Genomic DNA, 18,809 nt, shown 5'->3' on the forward strand with positions numbered 1-18,809 from the left:
GCACTCCCATTCGGCTTTGAAACATTTCCATTTCCCCCAAAAGTTCTCATATATCCATTTGGAAGCAATCTACATTCCCAGAACCAGGCCACCATTGATCTTCTTTCTGTCTCTATAGTTTTATCTTATCTAGAAACTTCATATACTATACTGAACCACTTCATGTGTTTTCTTTCACTTAGGATGTTTCTGAAGTTTACAGGTGTTGTTACATGCAACAATATTTTGTTCCTTTTAATTGCAAATAATATTCCCTTGTAAGGATATGCTTCATTTTGTTTATTCATCAATTGGATATGGACATTTGGTTTGTTTTCAGTTTAGAGCTATTTTGAGCAATGCTACTATCAACATTCATAGGGATGTCTTTGTGTGGATAATAGTTTTCATTTTTATTAGGTAAATACCTAGAAGTAGAAATGCTAGATAACATGGCAAGCGTATGGTTAACATTTTTAAGACATGATACATCTACTTTCCAAAGTAGCTCTGTTATATTACCTTCCCACGAACTATATATCAGCGTTCTAATTATTCCATGTTCTTGACATCACTTGCTATTTTCTTTTTAATTTTAGCCATTTTAGAGAATGCAATGGGTATGCCATTTTGGCTTTTTTTTTTCCTCTAATGACTAACAATGTTGAGCATATTTTCATGTGCTTATTTGCTACCCATATGTTGAAATGCCTATTCAAAACATGTGTCCATATTTTACTTGGATTGTTTTTCTTCTTATTGAATTGTAAGAGTTTTTCATATATTGTGGATACAAGTTCTTTACCAGATATACTCAAGATAGATCAATATATTCAAGATATACTTTCTTGAATTCTCTGGCTTTTCTGCTTTCTTACTAGTGTCTTTTTAAGAGTAAAACTTGACTCTTTAATTTAAAGTCCAGTTTATCATATTTTCTCTTATATATTATGCTTTTGATGTTATCATATCTAAAATTTCTTCGTATAACTGAAGATTACAAAGATTTTCTCATATGTTTTACACTTACAGTGCTTACATTTAAGTATGTGATCCATTATATGTTAATGTTTGTTATTGGTGAGTTAAGAATGTAAATTTCCTTTTTCGTTGTTGTTTTTTCTCTTTTTCTTTGCATATGGTAACCAATTTTTCCAGCATCATTTGTAGACAAGTTCCCAAAAGAACTACCTCGCACTTTTGCCAAAATCAATTAACTGTAATAATGATAAGTCAAAATCATGGACACCTATATATTCCGTTTTGTAAATAACAATTACTGATAAATGCAAGACATTTATAAATGCAATACAAGCAGACATTAAAATGTGTATGTATTACATTTGTTCAATAAACAAATAATTGGTGTGTATTTACAATGTAGGCAATCTTGACAATACACAGGCAAATCATTCATAAAATCTGCTGTCAAAAACATACCATCTAGGCTCAGAAGTGACAAGGGTTTCAAGAGGACAAACATGAAGTGGATATTCAGGCAGGAAGAGGCTACCTTTAACTGAGGATATCTGCATAGGCTTCTCAGAGACAGTGACCTTCAAGACAGAACTTGACAGATGGGTGGGATCTGATTCTGTGGAAATAAACTGAAGGGCTTTCCAAAATGAGGATCCAGCCTGAACACAGGCAAAGAGACAAAAGAGTAGGGAAAGGGGTATTTGGGTGATATATAGGAAATATCCAAAAGAGGCAGACAGTAACATGGGAAAATAAATCTGAAAATGTTAGCCCCAGGCTAAAGAACTGGATTTTATTTTCTGAGCAGTAAGAGTTATTTAAGGTTTATGAGCAGAAGAATGTTGTGATGACACTCATAGCTATGCCTGCACTAGTAAAATGAAACTGTTAAAAAAACACCTACCATCTTTTCTAAAAGTATTTAATTTCACTAGGAAATACTGTAATTCAGTTCCTGCTCTAAAAGTTCCTGTGCTTATTCTTATCTTGACACCAGTTAAATTAGATTAAATGAATTCTTTAGGTTTGAGCATTCTTTTTTCTTGAAGTGTACTCATCCATTCATTTAATATGTATATAGACATATACATTATATATATTACTTTAAAGATATGTGTAAGTACCTTCTATATGATGGGTTATGGATACATATTGGTTTAAAAGGGGGGAAGCCTGTTCTCAGCCTTCATGAAGCAAATTTACACACACACACACAAATTTGCATACATTAACTACATTAAGAGCAATAACATATTTAAATAGACCTTAATATTTTGAAGACTTCTTTCACATATACATTAACTTATTAATCCTCTGAAAACCGTTTTAGAACAGTATTACAAGCCTCACTTTACACAAGAGATCATTGAACAACACAGGATTAACTCGTTCAGGGTCATAAGGCTGGAACATTAGAAAGTCAGTACTCTAACCCAGATCCTTCTGATTCTAAGCCCAGTAATCTTGCCACGGTGTTTAAAATTTTTAAACTATAGATTTGCTTCTAAATTAACATGGAGAAATTTCAGTGTCTGGCTTAATCTACGGTATGATGTGCAACACGGAAAAAATAGTCTGTCCATTTTGGTATATGTTTTAGCCAACTTATTCTCCATACCCACACACCCCAGCCCAGCTCTCCCAGCCCTGCTTCCTACACACGCTATAGGAGGATGCTTAACAAACACCACTCAGGTCTAATTCTGACTGCTTACCTCTGGGTCACACATGAAATAGCTCCTACTCTGAGCAGGGAGAAGATTTGATCTATTAACAGACCAGTCATCTGTCAGAAAGTCTGGGCTCAGCCCAAAGCCTCTCAGGATAGAGAGATAAGAAAGACAGAAAGAATAAAATGAAAGCCAAGAAAACCTGGAGAGGTCTGTAAATAGGTCAAAGATTTTTCATTGCTTCCAAACTGGTGAATTTGGCCCAGACATACATCCTTAATTCAAGAAGATCAGTCTCAAAGGAGATTCATTCTAGATAAGTGCCAAAATGTCCAAGTTTAATGCTTTCTAAAATAAATGATCATTTTGCAAACCCACAAGTTTACTGTCACCATGATACTGTGATTCAAAGTCAGTCTTAGGGAAATAGACTTTTTTTAGGTAAACCATTTATATTTTGTTAGAAACTTTTTAAGGAAATTTCTAGCAATACCAATGGTATTACATGAGAAATTTATTTTTAAGTAAAGTTAACCTTTCCACAAAGAATGCACTAAGAATTCTGCCAGGATCATAAAGTCTATACGCAAGTTGTCATGTTTCTTCATTTTTCATTTGTACTATTTTGAAGTATTCTTAGAAGCAGGATCCAAATAGCATAATCTAGATCCAATGGAAAAGAAAAAGTTAAAGGCTACACCTCATATGTGACGTGGAAACAGAATCCTAAGAAACTATTAAGTGAAAATTGTCATAGACTATTTGACACATTAAAAGGCTTAAGAGGAGTACAGATTCCTGAAGAAAATTATTTAAATGAAACTTTTTTGCATGTAACACTTTCATATCTAATAAGTGTGTTTCTTTTGATATAATTATCATAACAATAACAATAGCCTCTAAATAGAGGGGGATTCATCTAATCTAATCTAATCTCTTCTGGGAGATTAAACTAATTAGCATGGCGTGATCTCCAGGTAGAAATAGGCACATCAGTTTTGGGGTGTTTTTTGTGTGTGTGTGTGTGTGTTGTTGTTGTTGTTTTTGCCATACGCAGGCCTTTCACTGCTGTGGCCTCTCCCGTTGCGGAGCACAGGCTCTGGACACGCAGGCTCAGCGGCCATGGCTCACGGGCCCAGCCGCTCCGCGGCACGTGGGATCTTCCCGGACCGGGGCACGAACCCGTGTCCCCTGCATCAGCAGGCGGACTCTCAACCACTGCGCCACCAGGGAAGCCCGAACTGTTTGTATTTTTATTGCTGGGTTTTCAGAGTTCTTTATATATTCTAGATACAAGTTCTTTTTTTTTTTGGCCACACCGAGTGGCATGCGGGGTCTGTATTTTCCCAACCAAGGATCGAACCTGTGCCCTCTGCAATGGAAGCACGGAGTCTTAACCACCGGACCGCCAGGGAAGTCCCTACAAGTTCGTCAGATATGTGGTTAACAATTATTTTCTCAAGCACATAAATTTTATAAAAAATAAAAAATAGGAGAATGTTGACATGACACATACATAATTACATTATTTCCTCCAGGAAACATCCAATCTAATCAATAGTCAGAAGTTCTGAGGAGAAATACAGAGACCCACTGGGACTCACATGGAATCTCAGGGTTGGAAACAATGATAAAGAGCATTTTAAAGCTGAAAAATTCCTACCACATTTTATCATCATTCCCAAGTTTAATCTCTTTGTGGCACAGTGACTAAAAGCGTCAAGCACCTAGGAAAGCTTGTTTCTCCATCCCATTCCTGTGAGTGATATAATGTCAGGAGGTGGCTCTTTCGCTGAAATGTGTTTTCTAGATATGACTCCATTATATCTGGTTTCACAGAATACCTTAAGTCTAGAGAGAGTAATATTTCCAAACTTCTTCTCATGACACAATGTAAATATTGCTGTTGCTAACGTCTTCTGACTTTGTTACAATCACTAAAAATAAACCAACTGAAATTTTACATCAGCTAAAACTGTATTTCAAAATGGCATACTAAGTCATAAAATCAATTTAAATTCTAAGCTCTACCTTAAAATCCTGTAACACTTAAAATATAATTCAAAATTAATCTCTTTCTTCAAATGTTATTGTGAAATAAAGTCGACTTTTAAAAGGGTTGGAAAGCATAAAACTCTTGTGGTTCCGTTGAAAGAGCACTTTCACTTTCCTTTTTGGTAGAGAATTCATGCATGAGGAGATTATTGGACGTACACTGTCAATGTATGTCCTGTCATTGCCCCCCGTCACTGTTTTTGACATTCAAATTCATATCCCCTTCACATAAATGATAGGTTAAAGAAAAATTATATATGGAATAAAAATGCAGTTTAGGTAGAAGGGAAGTTAATACCTTGCTTATATAACACTATTTGGTTGAGAAATGTCATGAAGGAAACTGGTTTTCTATTTATATACTTACATTTTATTTATGTGAGTGATGCTATTAGGTAGATTCAGCACAAAAATGCCAGTGAATGATTTTAGAGCGTGTGTACGTGTATATCAAATTTATTAGGGTGGAAACAGTGATATGTTTGCAAACAATTGACATAGAATGTCTGAACATCGAGGGGTGTTCACAAGAATGTGAGTCAAAACAAAGTAGCCAAAGTCCAAGGCAACTTCAGAATACAAAGAAAACAATGAAAAAAAGAATTGGAAAATTGAATGGTTCTTGCATCTGGGGACAGGCACCTGTGCTACCTGGTGACTAAAAACCAGGGATTGTTCTAAAACTGAGAACAAATAGTGGCAGTCTGCCATCTACAGGCAATCAGGTGATTTTCACCAGTTTGATGTATTTGGAGCTAGTCCCTGACTCCAGACCCACAGGGTTGGAAAACCTTCCCTGCAATTCAACTTCTATAATTTAAAAAGGGGGAATCCGGGGAAGGGAAGTGGTGGGGGTGGGATTACCAGATGCAAACAATTATATATAGAATGCATAAGGTCCAACCATATAGCACAGGGAACTATATTCAACACCCTGTGATAAACCATAATGGAAAAGAATCTGAAAAAGAATGCATATATATGTATAATTTAATCACTTTTGTGTACAGCAGAAACTAACACAACATTGTAAATCAACTATACTTGAATAAAATAAAATTTAAAAATAAAAAACCCATAAATAAACAAGTTAGAAAATATAAAGGGGGAGTTTTTTCTTCTGAGAGAGATTAAAAATCCTTGGGTAGACGTCAGGAAGGAAACCGTATTCTAATACGTGACAAGTATGGAAAGAGAGCTGTTGCAGGCTAAAAGCCAAATTTTATGGTATGATTGTCTGTGTCAAGCAAAATTCAAGCCAAATAAAAACATCCAGAATTAGACAATTCTGTGGGATTGAGTTTGTAGATGTACTTGACCTCGTTAAAGTCGAACAAGATGGGAGGTAAAGTGCAGCCTGGAGAAAGAGCCACGATGATAGTCAAGAGTTATTCTGTATTTCGTTTAAAATGAAAACAAGATTTTTTTTTTTCCCGAGACATCTATGACTAAGCACTCTCAAAATGCTTTTAAGGTATAATTCTACAAGATGAACTGATCTTTCTACTACTGAAATATTATAGTTTTAGTTTTAAATTTCCAGAAACAATAAGGAACACCCACATGTTTCACTGTTTCCTGTGTTTTGTTTGACATTGTTTCAGTTATTCAGATCAATAAAGAAACAGGCTGAGGTGAGCAAATGTGATAAAATGTAATTCAAAATATAGTTTAACAAAAAACTGAAGTTTATTTCTTTCCCATTTTACTATTTCTCACTTGGCATTAACAGCATCCTGTGTCCTAGAACAGAATAAATAGGATGTGTTCACACAAACCTGACAATTATACGGTGACAAAACACGTCTAGTGTGTCACCATTCACAAAGACATTCTAGGTGGTGTTTTTGCTAAAAATTATCACTCTAGGCAGTCAGTTTAAATACATAACATACAAAACTTTTAGGGGAAAAAAAACTAGGAAGAAATCTTTAGTACCTAGGGCTAAGCATTCTTAGATTTGCCACAAAAGGAAACATCGACGAATTAGACACCAAAATTAAAAACTTTTGTTCTGTGAAACATTCTGTTTAAGAGGATGAAAAGACAAAAGGCAAGCTACAGACTGGGAAATGTATTTGCAAATATCTGAAAAAGAACTGGTATCTAGAATATGTAAGGAATTCTCAAAACTCAACAATAAAAAGAATCCAGTTAGAAAATATGCAATAGACATTTAACCTAAGATGATTTAGAGATAGCAAATAAACACATAAAAAAATGTTCAAAGTTATTAGACTTTAGGGAAGTTAAAATTAAAACCAAAATGAAGTAAAACTGCACGTCAGAATGGCTAAATTTTTTTTAAAAGTAACAACAATAAATGCTTGTGAGGATGTGGAAAGACTGTATCTCTCAAACTTTTCTAGTGAGAAGGTCAAATGGTACAACGATTCTGGATAACGGTTTGGTAGTTTCTTATAAAAATAAGCGTGTAATTACCATAAAATGCAGCAACTGCACTCCTGGGCATTTACTGCAGAAAAATGAAAATTTATTCTCCTGCAGAAACTTGTAAATGTTCATAGCAGCTTTGTTTGTAATACCCCTAAACTGGAAACTACCCAAATGTCTGTCCATGTGTAAATAGTTCAATAAACTAAGGTACATCCACACCATGGAATACTACTCAGCAATCCAAAGGATGGACAATTGGTACATGCAACTTGGAAAGATCTCAAGGGAATTAACTGAGTGAAAAAAAACTCAACCCCAAAGTTTACATACTATATGATTCCATTTGTGCAACATTCTTGAAATAACACAGTTATAGAGATACAGAAAAGATTAGTGGTCACCAGGGTTTTGCGAGTGGGAAGGTGGAGGGGAGGTGGGTGAGGAGGAATATAGGTGTGGTTTTTTGTTTCGTATTGTTTTGTGGTACGCGGGCCTCTCACTGCTGTGGCCCCTCCCACCGCGGAGCACAGGCTCCGGACGCGCAGGCTCAGCGGCCATGGCTCACGGGCCCAGCCGCTCCGCGGCATGTGGGATCTTCCCGGACCGGGGCACGAACCCGTGTCCCCTGCATCGGCTGGCGGACTCTCAACCACTGTGCCACCAGGGAAGCCCCTAGGTGTGGTTTTAAAAGGGCAGCATAAGAAATCATTACAGGGATGAAACTATTCTCTATCTTGATGATGGAGGTGTGGTAGTATGAGAATGTACACATGTGATAAAATTGCATAGAACCAAAAGAGACATACACATACACACACACACACACAAATACATGTAAGACGGATGAAATCTGAATCAGTTCTGTGGGTTGTACTCAGTCGATTTCCTGGTTATGATATTGTACTATTGTTTTGCAAGATGTTACCATTGGGGGAAACTGGGTGAAGGGTACATGTGATCTCCCTGTATTATTTCTTACGATCACATCTGAATCTACCATTATCTCAAAATAAAAACTTTAAGTATCAAAAAATAAATGAATAATAAAAACAACTAATAAATCACATAATTCAATAAAATAAAAAATATAGTATATTCTGAAGCAAACTCTCAACTTTCTTATGAAATGTGCAGGACTCGAGTTGGAAAAAAATGTAGCAAGACTATAGGCAACCTGTAGAAAATATATATGTATACTTATTTTCAAAATCACACTCTATTAAATCTTTAAAAGATTTACTCAGGGCTTCCCTGGTGGCGCAGTTGTTGAGGGTCTGCCTGCCGATGCAGGGGACATGGGTTCGTGCCCTGGTCCGGGAAGATCCCACATGCCGCCGAGCGACTGGGCCCGTGAGCCATGGCCGCTGAGCCTGCGTGTCCGGAGCCTGTGCTCCATAACGGAAAAGGCCACAACAGTGAGAGGCCCGCGTACTGCAAAAAAAAAAAAAAAGATTTACTCATAGGAATTCGAAAGGATTCACCTCTTCTACTTTTCCCTATTTGTTGCTTGAAAGTTACTAAAATGGGACAAACTATTAATCACCCACACAGTGGGGAGGAAGAGACTTCCTATGCAGTAAAGACAACCCCAGGTCTGAGCTGAGACAGCTCTCTACGCTTAGAAACGTCTTTTTGCAAGGTCGGCCCTTGGCTGGCATCTGGGAACTTGGGTTTCAAGAGTGTTCCCATGATTCTCTAGAGATAAAGGTGGCATGCTGAGCCTAATCTGTTTGTACAAACAATATGGTTTGTGCAGGACACCTGCTTTTCTCCTGGCAGTCTAGAATTCAGGTATGTGCTCAGCGGAGGGTGACCTTGTGACCAGCACTGATAAAAATCCTGGGCCCTGAGTCTCTATGCAGCTTCCCTGGAAAACATTTGATCACCACTCAGTGCTGGAGGAATTCAGCATGTTCTGTGTGACTCCTCTGGGGAATAACCCCTGGAAGCTTGGGCCTAGTTTCCTCTGGCCTTTGCCCAACCTTGCAAATAGATATTTCTAAGCGTAGAAAGCAGTCTCAGTTCAGGCCTGGGGTTGACCCTTTACTGCATACTAGGTCTCTTACTCCCTACTGTGTGAGTGATTAATAGTATGTCCCATTTTAGTAACTTCCAGGCAACAAATAGGGAAAAGTAGAAGAAATGAATCCATTTGAATTCCCATGAGTCAATTGCTTAAAGATTTAATAGAGAGTGCTGTCAGAAATACGTATACATATATATTTACTGCAGGTTACAGCTAATCTTGCTACTTTTTTTTCCACTCAACTCCTGCATATGTCATAAGAAAATTAAGAGTTTGCTTCAGCGTATACTGTGTGTTTCCTCTTTGCTTTGTAGCCTTTTGCTCTAATAAGTCATACCCTGAGTATATCCTGAGTCCTGTAACTCAGAATAGTCTAGAATCACTGAACCTGGTGGTGTTGGGGACCTCTGACTATTTGGATAATAAAGAAAAAACCCTGGATAATCTTTCTAATCTTGTTGGATGGCTAGATACATTCTGTTAATAAACCAGATTTTCTACTAAAAAACTCCCATGTTGAAGAACCTTTTGGAGAATATATCAACATTCATGAGCTTTTTTTTTAAGTGGCCATATTATCAATCAGTGCTTTGAGGTGGTGTCTGCAGTGGGACAAACCCATATAAAGAAAGGGACAAGCTCTCCCTTATGACCTAGAGTTCTCAGTCCAGCAGGGCCCTCTTCCAGTCTCCAATTTACTGATCTGAGATGACACCCTGGTAAGAGGCACATCAACATTAAAAATGTGTTTGTGTAAATCTTACCAAGGCTGCCTAGGGATTAGATGAAAGCCTCCCTATGAATCTCAAAATAGCCTTGCCAACTTTTAACTTTGCACGTAGGGATGCGACTTTATTACTTAAGCACTTGGTTAAACACACCCTCTCATCCACATCAAACACGGCTTTCAAGCACCTTTCTTTGACCATCTCTCCTCTTATCTCCAGGTGGCATGGAGTTCACAGTCAGAAACAGTTTTGAAGAAGGGCAGGAACAAAATACATTTCAAAATATATAGGACTAAAGAAAAAAACATATAAGACTGGAAACAAATGATTTTTTTCTTTACGGTTATTACATTAGAAGATGTGTGGGGTAAAAAGGAAAAAAATACACAAATCCTGGTGACCTTATCTATAGAATAATGTAAAGAAAAACTGACCCTTACACTGACTTCATGCCTGTCCCGAGATTTCGGGAAAATGACAAATATATTTGAAAACAAGTCCAAAACTGTGCTGGAAAAACAAGGGAGGATGTTATCAGCGGATGAAAATAAACACTGGAGAAACCTACATCCAAACACAGGGAGAGTCAGGGGCTTATCAGAGATGCTTCCTGGTAGTTTTGGGAAATAGTTGGGTGAGCGGTGACGACAACCCACGTGCACACTTTCTCCTAATCCCGCTGCACCTGGTAGGGAAGCTCCAGAGACTGGAAGCTCCAATCCAGCTTTAACAGCAATGAAACAAGCATTTTTTTTTTTTTTTTTTTTTTTGCGGTACGCGGGCCTCTCACTGCTGTGGCCTCTCCCATTGCGGAGCACAGGCTCCGGACGCGCAGGCTCAGCGGCCATGACTCACGGGCCCAGCCGCTCCGCGGCATGTGGGATCTTCCCAGACTGGGGCACAAACCCGTGTCCCCTGCATCGGCAGGCAGACTCTCAACCACTGCGCCACCAGGGAAGCCCAGAAACAAGCATTTTTAATGAGCATTTTTAACTCCTTCATAGATTTCTCCATTCGTTCAGAACCTATAAAAAGAATCAATGACTTTGAGATCTGTGAGTCTGTTTCTGTTTTGTGAATAAGTTCATTTGTGTCATTTTTATTAGATTCCACATATAAGTGATATCATATGATATTTGTCTTTCTCTGTCTGACTTATTTCATTTAGTATGATAATTGCTAGGTCCATGCATGGTGCTGCAAATGGCATTATTTCGTTCTTTTTTATGGCTGAGTAATATTCCATTGTATATAGATACCACATCTTCCTTATCCATTCATCTGTCGATGGACATTTAAGTTGCTTCCATGTCTTAGCTATTGTAAATAGTGCTGCAATGAACATTGGGATAGGAAGTGATAAATTAGGAGTTAGGAATTAACAGACACACACTACTATATAAAAAATAGGTAAACAACAAGGACCTACTGTATAGCACAGGGAACTCTACTCAATATTCTGTAATAACTTATATGAGAAAAAAATCTGAAAAAGAGTATATATATATATATATATATTTATATATATATATATATATATAACTGATTCACTGTGCTGTACACCTGCAGCTAACACAACATTGTAAATCAAACATACTCCAATAAAAAATTTTTAAAAAGGATCAATGAGGTTGGCAATCACACATCACACATTCTCTCCATGCTTTACACGGAGCCCACACAGCGTTACACTTACAGAAGTGTAGTAAATGCTAAATGGTTGACAAAAAGAACTTTAATTCTTTCGTCAACCATTCAAAAAATGGTCACAATTGACATTTTTATATGCCTGACTTCTCAACATACATCAATAGGCAGGCCGTGGCTTACAAAATATTTTTCTAAATTATTTTAAACACATGATTAGCTTACATGTAAAAAATTGCTCTAAAAAAATAAAGTGATAGTGTTAATCATAAAGTGTGGTGGATACGAATGCTACGATTACAACTGCATTTTTCATATAATTCTAATGAAAGTAGTTTTACGTATAATAATCTCAAAGAGCCACAAACTCTTAGCAAATAAAAAAATATTCTTCCTTTCCCTCTGGATATATGAGGAAGATAAAGAAGAAAGACCTCTTTTTCTTTCTTTTCTTCCTTCCTTCCTTTCTTTTTTTCAGTAAGCCATCCAACAAACAAAACAAATATTTTGGCATCTTCTTTATAGCAGGCCCTGTTCTAGGCACTGGAAGACACCATGAGAAAAGTAGATAATGTCCTTGCTGCAGGGGAGTTTTCATTCTTGAGAAAGGTGTTTTAACTAAGATTAGGTCTGGCCTTGAATGACCAAAAGAACTAAAAAAGTGGAAAACACAAACTTGTAAAATGTGTTTGCAGTCCAGGACCAGTTATGGTGTGGTAATTATCAAGCAGGTCTACCAAGTATGGTTGTACAGGTTCTGCACTGCATGATTCTGAAGAGTGTCATTCAGATCATAGACACGGTAGATTTTTATTAACAGGTTTACACAGATGGAAGCAGATTTCCTCAATGAGGTATGCCTGCCATCTATTTCAAATTCCCAAAGGCACCGTCTCGGGTAATGAAGGACCCATGACACCCTCATCTTGTGTCACTCCGGCCAGCTCTACAATTCAGCCCACAGGAGAGAACAGGACACACTCCTCCCTTTAGGCACACTTGTGCTCACGTCTGTTTATCAGAACTTAGAGACATAACCCCATCAAGCTACAGAAGAGACTGAAAATGTGGTTTGTTCTAGGCTGCCATATGTTTAACCAAAGATCACAATATTTTCTGGTTCCTGTCAAAATATGAAGTAGAATAGCTGCTACTCTCTCCCTGAAAATAAACCATGGAGAAGTTATACACATTCATAAACTTATACATGGCAGATCATCAAGTTTTTAAATTGTATTTGAGAGTGCACACTTAGGGATAGCTTTATTTCTCTGTGTTGCCTACAGCACTGTGCAAAAAATAAGCACTCAATAAATATTTGATGAAAGATTGACCAATTCCACCTCCTACTACATCGTACTAGAAAGAGAAAAATTACGCTGCCTGGTAATTCACCATACGCCTGAAGACTGACATCGTCACCTCTCAAATTTATCTTCTGAGCCAACTAACTAATCCGCTTTCCTTTATCTCTCCTTATTGATTCAGGTGCAGACACCTTAATTACCTTCTAGGCATTGCTACAGACTCTTTCCACCCGGACCACATGAACAAATATGATAAACCCAAAAGCCTATTAATCCGTAACATAGATTACCAGATTGCATCAACTGTCTCCAACAGAGGGAAAACTCTGTAGGCATTTGTCAGCAAGGACCTGGGATGAAATTTGTTTTATCATTGTTTTAGGGAGAATATATGTGGGTAGAAATGTAGATTGGTGCAGCCACTAGGGAGAACAGCATGGAGGTTCCTTAAAAAACTGAAAGGAGAGTTGCTATAGGATCCTGCAATGCCACTCCCGGGCATATATCCAGACAAAACTATAATTCGAAGAGCTACAGGCACTTCTGTGTCCATGTCAGCACTATTCACCACAGCCAAGACATGAAAGCAACCTAAGTGTCCATCAGCAGAGGAATGGATAAAGAAGATGTGGCACATATAGACAATGGAACATTAGCCATAAAAAAGAATGAAATCATGCCATTTGCAGCAACATGGATGGACCTAGAGATTATCATACTAAGTGAAGTAAGTCAGAGAAAGACAAATATCATATGATATCACTTACATGTGGAATCTAAAAAAAAAAATTACAAATGAACTTATTTACCAAACAGAAATAGACCCACAGACATAGAAAACAAACTTATGGTCACCAAAGGGGAGGGGGGGCATAAATTAGGAGTTTGGGATTAACATATACACACTACCATATTTAAAATAGATAACCAACAAGGGCTTACTGTATAGAACAGAAAACTATACTCAATATTTTATAATAACCTATAAGGGAAAAGAATCTGAAATATAATAGATGTATATATATATATATATATATATATAAATAACTGAATCACTTTGCTGAACACCTGAAACAAACACAACACTGTAAGTTAACTATACTTCGATTAAAAAATAAAAAGAGCATATATGTTCAATGAAGGTTTTTGCTAAATTCTTTCTTAGAACTTACTTGCTTTTGGGCTTCCCTGGTGGCGCAGTGGTTGAGAGTCCACCTGCCGATGCAGGGGACACGGCTTCGTGCCCCGGTCCGGGAAGATCCCACATAACGCTGAGCGGCTGGGCCCGTGAGCCATGGCCGCTGAGCCTGCGCGTCCGGAGCCTGTGCTCCGCAACGGGAGAGGCCACAACAATGAGAGGCCTGTGTACCACAGGAAAAAAAAAAAGAAAAGAAAAGAGCACTGAGTGAGGTGGTCACTTAGATTTCTCAATAGCTAGAGACCATTTTTTTCATACCAGCAAGAGACATTGTGAATCCAAACTGCATTACAACTAAAATACAGAGTATTACGTACCATGAATTTTTACTTGGGAAGAGTTAAAAGCTTAAATTTAGGGCTTCCCTGGTAGCGCAGTGGTTGAGAGTCCGCCTGCCGATGAAGGGCACACGGGTTCGTGCCCCGATCCGGGAAAATCCCACACGCCGCGGAGCGGCTGGGCCTGTGAGCCATGGCCGCTGAGCCTGCGCGGCAGGAGCCACGCCCACTGAGCCTGCGCGGCCGGAGCCACGCCCGCTGAGCCTGCGTGTCCAGAGCCTGCGCTCCGCAACGGGAGAGGCCACAACAGTGAGAGGCCCGCGTACTGCAAAAAAAAAAAAAAAAAAAAAAAAGAGACCCTTGTCATCATAGAAGTGAAATGAAATTCCCAATCATTCTTAGCCTCCTTATCCTTTATGAAATGCTACTTTAGTTTAAGATAGACCCTATGCTTTACTGTATAAGCTTTGTTGGCTGAGTTGGAATTCCTGATCTAAAATACAAATATGTACATTATCAAAGATTTTTTTTTTCTTTCCTCTGGGTCACTCATGGCTTTAGCTAAAATAATGTATATGAAACCAAAAATATGAAACTTCCAGGCAAAGCGTAAACAGGATCTTAATTTATACTTACTTTCCGACGCTTGTAGGAAATTACACTGAAACAGTGAGAATGATCTCACAAGCCATCACACACCCACACATACACACACACACACAAACCCAACACATTCTCATATCTTTAGAATTTCCCACTTTATTAAGTACTTAACTATGTCATGTTAAATGCATAGTTTGAAATATAAATACACCGTTTGGACGCATTATTTATGTTCATCTGAAACATTATATCATGTTATTATGATAGCTAGTAGGTAACTTAAGGGTGTCCTGTCAGAGCTCATGGGTGTGTGTGTTGAAACACATATAAGAAAGGTAATATTGAATAAGGAGAGTTAGCATTTAGTTCCTTAAATGAAATTATCCAAAAACAAATAAAAAGTAGCTATAGATACATATTAAAACTACAGGGTCACCTCTTGTGTCCTTTGCATTTAAAAAATATATATGCCTGCTGTTATAAACTCTCATGTACAAAGTAGCCTTCTGAACTGTGATTACCTACTTTTCCTTTTAATTATAACAAACATGTATTCACATATTTAACTTTTTTTTTTTTTTTTTTTTGCGGTACGCAGGCCTGTCACTGTTGTGGCCTCTCCCGTCGCGGAGCACAGGCTCCGGACGCGCAGGCTCAGCGGCCATGGCTCACGGGCCCAGCCGCTCCGCGGCATGTGGGATCCTCCCGGACCGGGGCACGAACCCGCGTCCCCTGCATCGGCAGGCGGACTCTCAACCACTGCGCCACCAGGGAAGTCCTAATTTTCTTTTAAAATTTCACTACCAACAAGTTTAAATAGATACTTGATTTCAGCAAATAGTCTCTTATTCCATTTTCCAAATTGTCAAGCATTGTACTGTCCAACTCCAGAGCAGTCAAATAATATCACTTCAGGCTTATTGTCTTCCAATCTGCTTTCACTGCTTTCTGCTCACCTACTGCTTCAGCGATATGTTGTAACTGGTTGCTCTTAGGCAATAGTTTTTCTTCTCATCTTGTCATCATGAGAACAATTCAGTGTACCAAGACACTAGAAATTGAAAGACTTAGAATACAATGGTATTGTAACAAAGAAATGTGTTTATATAGACAACCCAAAGCCAAACTGCCTGTGTTGAATCCCAGCTCCTCTGTGTAAAAGCAAGTTTGCTGGGGGCTGTCCATGGTTCTGTCTCTTCACCTGCAAAAACAGGAATAGTAAAAGTATAAACCTCATCGTGGTATTATGATGATTAAATGAGTTAATGTTTTCAAAGCACTTAGAATACTGCCTGGCATTTTAAAAGTGCTATATGCAGACTCACAGATGTAGAGAACAAACCAGTGGTTACCAGTGGGCAGAGGGAAGGAGGGAGGGCAAGATAGGGGTGGAGGGAGAAAAAGGGTTACTATGGGATTATATGCAATCATGTGTGTAAAACTTTTGAAAATTGTACAGCATTACAGAATTGAAAGAATCTTTCAGTCAATTTTTTAAACGTTCCAATAAATGAATAAAAATTAAAAGTGCTATGTTTAAGTTAATCATTTAAATGGAATTAAATTAATAAATAAACTAAAACTGTGCGACATCACCTTCATGTGCCTTCCTTCCACTTTAAATGTACACACACGCACACAGTCAGGAAAGTGTTTTACCAAGAAAAAAATTATAAGTACTTCACTAACAATCTCTATTAGTTAAATATCAGTGAGTTATTGGCAGAATTCCTTCCTCGAATGGCACCGGATGACAAGAGCGTGTAATTTGAAAAACCAAGTACTATTTCCAATGCACGTCAGAGAGATTCCACCCTAGAGTTGGATAAAACCACAGATGGGCAGAGCTGCAACTATCTCTTCACACACACAGCAGGAATTTATGAGCAAATTTGCTGGCTTTTTTTTTTCTGTTGCTGAAAATTCATGACACAGTAGGAGAGATATTTTTTACTTTAGTTAATGATTTCTTTGTGCACCAAAATGTAGACTAGAAAAAGAGAAAATATGTTGTGATCAGTACTAACAGAGTAGCAGCTATGAATGCAGCCGTAAAGAGTCTAGCTACTCAAATTCAAAAGTCTGTTCCTTAATGCCAATTACCACATTCCATTAATCATAGAGAACAGTTGACACTGCCTCCTAATCTTGATTCAACATTAAAGGAAATTGTGAAAAATGTGAATGAAATGAGATTGCGCCCCTGAGCATAAGTATTTTCAGGCTGCCCAATAAAAAAAAAATAGACAATGATATGAGATCCTGCTTTTTCCTGTTAGAGTATGCTGGCCATTAAGAGAAAAGATGTGCATACAGGTTGGGGAGTGAGGGAATAAAACAGGGTGTATACATACACACACACACACACACACACACACACACACACACGATGAATTCCCTTGAATAGCCTAAAAGTTGTCACTTCAGAATAGAAAATATTAATAATCTCAAGGCTAGAATATACTAAGCAGACTGGACTATAAAGAAAATATTTACTTACTCATTAGTGAAAGTAACCAACGGCTAGTTACTAGGCGTGTTTCTCAATAATTTCAAAATGCATCAGAGAACACGAAGAATGCTTTCCAGAGCCAAATCCATTAGTTTTGCTTACAAAGCACTTTCCTATTACCTTCCAGGTTGAAAACCATTCAGGGCTCCAGGTGTGATGTACTATAGTCATCGTCTGTCATAGAGCCTAGAACCAGAAGTGTCCATCCACAGTATTCAAAATTTGGGTCCATCGATTGCTTCCATAAATGATGTCCTTCTAAGTTAGCTTTTCTAACTTTGTAGCAATAACTACATGTGGCAGATTCAATAATTGGCCACAAGACTTCACCCCTCTCTGCGTCCAACCCCCTGGGATGGCCTCATTTTGGGAGAGGAGGGTAAATGTTTTATTCTCAGCCCTTGACTTTGGTCTTGACCCTGGGACTTGTGTTGGTCAAATAAGCAAGAGTGTGATATGAGCTCGTCCAGGGAGGCACTCCTTTTTGCATGTCTGCTGTCTTCACAAGGAGAGCACAGGATATCCACCTGCTGGCCAAAGGAAGATGGAGAACACATGCAGCAAAGCAACCCCCGCTGACCCAGGGAGCAAAACACCTGTAGCAGATCCAGATGCATAAACTGGTGGCGAACAAAAGACTTATCTGGTACACCACTGAGGTTTTCTCATTGCATGCGCCATCATTGTGGAAAGAGTTTGCTAGTGAAAACGTGCCATTGGAAGATCTTTCGACCCTGGTTATGGCTCAGCAAACCGAAGCAGGTATTTTGTTTGAAAGATTAAAAGCAGTATAATCCCTCTAACTGATTTTCTTTTTTTAGTGTTTCTCTGTCTGACTTATTTCACTTATTTTTTTTTACATCTTTATTGGAGTATAATTGCTTTACCGTGGTGTGTTAGTTTCTGCTTTATAACAAAGTGAATCAGTTATACATATACATGTGTTCCCATATCTCTTCCCTCTTGCGTCTCCCTCCCTCCCACCCTCCCTATCCCACCTCTCCAGGCGGTCACAAAGCACTGAGCTGATCTCCCTGTTTTTAAAAAGCAATTATTATCAACAGTATTTTAAATCTTGCCTTATTTTATTGTTTTTAAAGTGTGATCATTTTTTTTCAATTCACCATGTGTGTCAGCCTATTAAGTAGTACAAAATTACTCAAAGTATAAAAAAACACTGAATTTAAAAGTTATGTCAAGTATAACTTTAAAACGTATAAAAGTCAGGTACCTTTTGTGCGTGTGTGTGTGTGTGTGTGTGTGTGTTAGTTTCAGGTGTACGGCAAAGTGATTCAGTTATACATATATATGTGCTTTCTCAGATTCTTTTCCATTATAAGTTTTTACAAGATATTGAATATAGTTCTTTGTGCTATACAGTAGGTCCTTGTTGTTTATCTATTTTATATACAGTAGTGTGTGTCTGTTAAT

The 18,809-nt window shown here is 38.0% G+C and overlaps 1 long non-coding RNA gene across 1 annotated transcript in view; it reads right to left on the bottom strand.

Annotated features, from left to right (window-relative positions):
- Positions 1-16,367, bottom strand: part of LOC141278717 (uncharacterized) — a 129,823-nt gene extending 113,456 nt beyond the window's left edge. Inside the window, exons 1-2 of the long non-coding RNA XR_012331786.1 lie at positions 14,303-16,367; positions 13,960-14,148 (exon numbers count right to left, since the gene is read on the bottom strand). This is a non-coding gene — a long non-coding RNA (uncharacterized lncRNA). The remainder of the gene's footprint in view (positions 1-13,959; positions 14,149-14,302) is intronic.
- Between the last annotated feature and the right edge of the window lie 2,442 nt (positions 16,368-18,809).

The sequence above is a fragment of the Tursiops truncatus genome, chromosome 5 (assembly GCF_011762595.2).
Source record: "Tursiops truncatus isolate mTurTru1 chromosome 5, mTurTru1.mat.Y, whole genome shotgun sequence".
Lineage (NCBI taxonomy): Eukaryota > Metazoa > Chordata > Mammalia > Artiodactyla > Delphinidae > Tursiops > Tursiops truncatus.